Below are 6,000 nucleotides of genomic sequence, written 5' to 3'. Positions count from 1 at the left end.
CTCACTGAGAAGTGATGAGTCCTTATAAGAGCAAATCATCAAGGCATTTGCGTATCTTTCACTGCTCCTGATTGGATTCCCCAATCAAGTAAGAGGAAATTCCTGGAGAAGGAACATCTCAGATTACGGGCTTGCAATGGATGCTTCATCCAATGCTGAAATACTTTGCAGGCTGAATAAAGGTTCTTCAGCTCCCCTTAAGTTACAGAGACAGGGGAAATTTGGGGTTACAGAAACTTCCCCCTATCCTCCCAAAGCGCCCCTTGGTGCAAAGAAGGACAAAAAGTTTAAAAGAAAGGATAATAGGTTAGGCCTGGACATTTAGTCAAGGCTCCCCTGCCCGACATTAACCGTTCTTGGCCTCAGTTCTGCTATCTATAAGAAGTTAGAATACATACCTTTAAGATCACTTCTAAAGTTATTTTAATCCCAGATGTTTTCATCAGTTTCAGGCTGACCGAATATTCCTTTACATCCAACCTACAGCCCCTCGCCTCCAATCACCAAATCACTCCACCCATCCTCCCCTTCAGGACCTCCCCAGGCACACTTAGCTTCCTCGCCGTGACAGAGCTAACCCACCACCCCCTCCTTCTGTTTCTGAGGCCTCTCCGGTAGAAAACGCTGCAGGGGCCAGGCGTCCGAGACACCCTGCGGGGCAGTGGGCTGCAGGCCCAGGCTCCCCTGCTGCAGAGCTGAGGGGCGTCGGGCCCAGGGCAGGGGCTAGGGGGGTACGGGGGAGGCCTAGGGGTGTTGGGAAGAGGGCTCCCCTCTCCAGCGCCAGCCCTGGTGTCTCTGTGCACTCGGAGCCGCGGGAAGGGCGCCCCTCGACCGGAGGCACAGGCGCATTTAGAAAGGAAAGAAAGAAAAAGCCACCGCTGGCTCGAATTTCTGGAAGCCCGAGCCAGGTTTTTTACCCTAAACACCGAGGCGGAACCCCTCTTAGCGCTGCCCCGGCCTCTTGGTTACCCATTTTCGGTTTGCTTTTGGAAGAACCGGTTCCTCAGCCCCGCGTCGCCGCAGTAGTGACACGAGTAAGTGCAGCCGCGCTGCCCGGGGTCCCCCGCGCCCCGCGCCCGCTTCCCACCGTGGCCAGCGGCGGCCGCGCTCCCGCCCCGCCCCGCCGGCTTCGGCCTCCAGTTGGGTTGCGGTGACGAGGAGACGTTGTTGTGAAACTAAATCTGACCCTGGGCTCCCAGGAGGCGGCCGAGAGCCCGGGGCCGCTGACGCCTGCGGCCCTAACCTGGGGCAGGAGGGCAGCCATCGGCGCCCAGGAAGCGGCTGAGGGGCGCCCCGACTCCCAGCGAGCGCCGCCCGCGCCCCAGCACGCCCGGGCCGCCTCCGAGGCCGAGGGCGCCGCTGCCAGGTACGCGAAGCCACCTGGAAAGGCGCGGGGCGCGCGCAATAATGGGGCCTTGCGCAGAGGCCGGCAGGGGAGAGGCGCGGCCGCCCATGGCCCGGGGCGTCGGGGCGCTGCACGTGGAGGGATGTGTCAGGGGCCGGTTTGTTTTCCTTCGGGGAGGTGGTAACTGATTGGGAAGTTGGGGGACGTAGGGGAGGGTCCTCTCGGCCTGATTTGATGTTGTGATTGCTGTCTTACACACGTGCGTGCGCTCGAAGCTGCAGTAATGGGAAACATTTGGAGGGCAGCCCGGGGAAAGCAGGTATTTAGTTTTAGCGCTTTCTGGCCCGTTCTTTCTTTTGGCCAAAAGTGGTTTGATTGGCCCAAGTCAAAGAGGCGAGTTTAGAGATGAATTGGAGGGGTCTACTTTCAGATAACTGTTATTTCAGTAAATAATTAGGAAAGTAAAGAAAAATAAACAAGATCTCTGCTTTACCTTTCATGAGAATTGGGGACAGGTGGGTGGGAATAATGCCTGCTGTGTAAACACTTTTTGTCGTTTCCTTTGTGTTAATTAAGGCCCACCAGACTTCTGTGGTGGTAGCAAGGCTGACTAATGCTACATAGGTAAATCACCTCATAAAACTGAAGGCATCTTTAAAAAATTCCAATGGCAGAGGGACTGAAATCTATGAAGTGTGAACTGATTATATATTCAAAAGAATCCGGCCGGGTGTGGTGGCTCACGCCTGTAATCTCAGCACTTTGGGAGACCGAGGCAGGTGGATTGCCTGAGATCAGGAGTTCGAGACCACTCTGGCCAACATGGTGAAACCCTGTCTCTACTAAAAATACACACAAAAAATTGGCTGGGCGTGGTGGCCTGTGCCTGTAATCCCAGCTACTCGGGAGGCTGAGGCAGAGGAACTGCTTGAACCAGGAAGGTGGAGGTTGCAGTGAGCCAAGATCGCGCTACTGTGCTCGAAACTGGGCGACAGAGCGAGACTCCGTCTCAAAAGATAAAAATAAAAAATCGGTAGAAAGTGTCTACTAAGCACAGAGGATCCTGGCTATGAGCGCAGAGTATAGGAATAAGGTAAGAGCAGGATGTCCATGTTGGTCAATGAAGGCATTCTTCCATTGTCCTGGGTCTGTCCTTTTAGTTGTTCGTTCAGCCACTATTGCAAAGTGTCCAATATACCAGACATTTTGTTACATGGATAAAAACGGTTTCTGCACTGAAAGAGCAAGCAGTCTGGTGGACAATTGTGACCCAATCAGTATGACTGGTGCTCAGATGGGGGAAAAAAAATAGGTGTGCAATGCTTCCTGGAGGAGTGGCTTGAATGAGACTTGGCGACTATATAGCACTCTAGGTGGAAGGGGCATTGGCCAGGTGGAGAGTTGTTGGCACTAGGGGCATCTGGGAATAGTCTAGGATAGCTGCGGGTGAGCAGGAGAGGCCTAGGGTAGACACTGATGTGCTGGGATGGTAGCTGGGCCGAGATTTGAACAGGCATGGATGTCAGACCAAATGAAACTAAATTAGACCTGTTCCCTGCTCAAGAGAGAGCACAAAGCAGAGAGAAGTGTAAAGGCCTTGGAGAGAAAGCAGAGAGAAGTGCCAATTAAAATAGGGAACAAAATAAGAACTATGAAAAAAAATCTAATAGTGGAATTATTTTGCCTACAAAGAAGTTGAGATGTATACAAAAAATAATTAAAGAGAAAGGTGTTACAGTAACAGTATTGATTGTTATCTTAGTAAACTGAAATGCAACTTCTAAAAGTGTTTTTCTTAGAAAATTGAGTTACATGACATAGCTACTTTTTTGGATATAAAAATAGGCAACTGAGTGTATTGCATTTTGGTTTTTTGACCTTTTATCCTTTATGAAGTGCTTATCATCCACTTACACATATTTATTGAGCATGTACTATGTGTAGGGTGCATCGTCAGTTTTTTCCATCCTATTAGATGGCATTAATGCCATTGTACTGATAAAAAAAAAAAACAACAACAGGCTCAGACTGGTTGATATTTCCAAGATTACAGAGTTGATAAGTGCCAGAGTTACAGACTTAAAGCCCTACCCTACTGCCCTGAGTTTTCAGTCTACCCTTTGGCTCATCCAGACTGGCTCTGCTTTTGGCTTTCTCCCTTTCATCATTGGTATCTGTTACTTGAAAGAAGAAAGCTAAAGTGATGAATCATTTTTAGGTTGGCATATTACACAAAACTGGAATGGATATCCCTGTCATTGGCTTACGAAATCATGAGTCAAAGAGAATCTGAGTGAGCTTGACTGATAGGCAGAAACTAGCAAGATGAGAATTTCACAGAAATGAATCAGTTTTCCAAATATAGAACAGAGGAATTACTACTTGAAAACACTCCATTTACAGAAGCATTTGAATGTCCCTAAGCTCAGTAAGTGCCAATAGTGTTCAGATCTAAAGGTCATTGACCAACAGGCAGGTTCTCTGGAGGGGGATCAGAAAGTTAAGTAACTCATTTTAAAAAATGTACAATCAGGTTTCAGGTCTAGAGAGCAGTCTTTAGGAAAGATTGTAATCTTCAAATATTTCAAGGACCATTTTGTATGGAAGGATGTTGAAATATTGTGTTGGTTGGCTGTGTCCCCCCGCTCCCCGCAAAAAAAGAAATATTGTGTTGGTACAGAAGAAAAACTGACCTTAGAAAAGAGGGCTTTCATGATTTGATTTCAGTTTAATATAAGGAAAATCCTTCTAAAGACTTCCAGCTCTGGTCCAGGTGGCTTAACGAGCTAGTCCAGAGCAGGAAGGTCAGTCTTTAAGAAGCTTTTAGGAGGTGGGTTTCTGTTCCCAGAACTGTTCATGTAGAAGCAGATTGACTTTCTGCCAAGGATGTTTCAGATGATGGCTGCCCTAGATAAAATTTTAGATTCCATGACTTCCTTCTGTGACCCCATCATGACATCCTTTGCCATGTATATTTCCATCATGTTATGCCACCCATTAACTTTTTTTCTCATAGTATTGAGGGGAGACCGATTTCTTGCACGTTTCTAGCTTTGCTTTAATGTGAGTTGCCCTTTGGTTTTAAGGAAAGAGTGAAATTCAAAGAAAGCCTGAGTCAGGGCCTCTTTTCTGACAGCTTAATGCTTTCTCCATTACTGTCTTTTTATTTTTGGTTTTTTGGTCCCTGAGACTGCAGTCCTGCAGTCTAATTCCATCAGCCAATCCTTACTCTGGTCAAGAAGCAATGAAAAGTAAGAGTCAGCATCCAGGAAATGAGGAAACTGCTTTGCTAAACTTGAGTTGTGGTTATCACAGGTTGGAGATGGGTGTTGGAGTAGAGCAAGAGGGCATTTATTTTCTCTTTCCTGATTTAAATACTAAAAAAAAATTAAACCTATGGGATCATATCAGTTATTTTCATATCAATTGATCCTTAATATTAGAGAACATTATATGTTTTCTAATCTTCATCTCTTAAAGCAGATATGTTTTGCAGTCCCTTCTTCATTTCTACACCTAAAAATGAATATTGTTGGATGTTGAACTATATGATTTACTCAAGTAGGAATAAATCTCACCTGCATTTGAGAGGGATGTTGGTGGATGAACACCTAAACAAAGATCAGCACTAACATCATGTTTAATTTGGAAAGGCAAGGACTAGATATTATGGCCAGTGAAGAAGGTAGTCACCATCTATCAGAAACTAAACTACAGTTTCTTACTTCCTTGATGGTACTGGAAAAAAAGGTTGATAACTTATAGGAATGTAAGTTGTGTCATATTTTTAAAACTCAGCTTTGTGAAGCTTATAGCTCAATGAGTTTTGACAATTATATACACCCATGTAAACACTACCCTTGAGATACAGTACACTTTCAATACCACAAACACTTCCTTTGTGTTTATATGGCGTTTTGTCTGTGTGGCTGTTTAGAGTAAATAAACTGTTTATATAAATTTAAAAAAAAAAGGCCACTCTGCAGTTCATCACTCCCCAACCTCTGCTCCACGTAACCACTGTTTGCTTTCCATCATGGACAAGTTGTTGTGGTATATTTTTAACATATTAGGAGGTGTTTGGTGGTAGATCTTTCTAGATAAAAGTAAACGATAAATGTAAAACCCAAAACTATAAAAACCCTGGAAGAAAATCTAGGCAACACCATTCTGGATATAGGAATGGGCAAAGATTTCATGAGGAAGACACCAAAAGAAATTGTAACAAAAGCAAAAATTGACAAGTGAGATCTAAAGAGCTTCTGCACAGCAAAGGAAACTATCAACAGAGTGAACAGACAATCTACAGAATGGGAGAAAATGTTTTCAAACTATGAATCTGACGAAGGTCTAATATCCAACATCTATAAGGAACTTAAACAAATTTACAAGAAATAAAAACAGCCCCATTAAAAAGTGGGCAAAGGACATGAACAGACACTTTCCAAAGGCATACATGTGGCCAAAAATCATATGAAGGAAAGATCATCATCACTGATCATCGCTGATCATTAGAGAAATGCAAATCAAAACCATAATGAGATACTATCTCATACCAGTCAGATGTTTATTATTAAAATGTCAAAGAATAACAGATGCTGGTGAGGTTGCAGGGAAAAAGGAATGCTTATACTCTGTTGATGGGAAGGTAAATG

The 6,000-nt window shown here is 45.0% G+C and overlaps 1 protein-coding gene across 1 annotated transcript in view; it reads left to right on the top strand.

Moving 5' to 3' along the window:
* The first annotated feature begins 804 nt into the window (after positions 1-804).
* Positions 805-6,000, top strand: part of EYA1 (EYA transcriptional coactivator and phosphatase 1) — a 343,456-nt gene continuing 338,260 nt past the window's right edge. Inside the window, exon 1 of the mRNA XM_012463621.2 lies at positions 805-1,034. The gene's annotated coding sequence lies outside the window, so the exon portion shown is untranslated. The remainder of the gene's footprint in view (positions 1,035-6,000) is intronic.

The sequence above is a fragment of the Aotus nancymaae genome, unplaced genomic scaffold (genome assembly GCF_030222135.1).
Source record: "Aotus nancymaae isolate 86718 unplaced genomic scaffold, 86718_ANA_hifiasm-v0.15.2.pri h1tg000036l, whole genome shotgun sequence".
NCBI lineage: Eukaryota > Metazoa > Chordata > Mammalia > Primates > Aotidae > Aotus > Aotus nancymaae.
The sequence above is the reverse complement of the archived record's forward strand: the minus strand, read 5'-3'. Positions and strand labels throughout refer to the sequence as shown.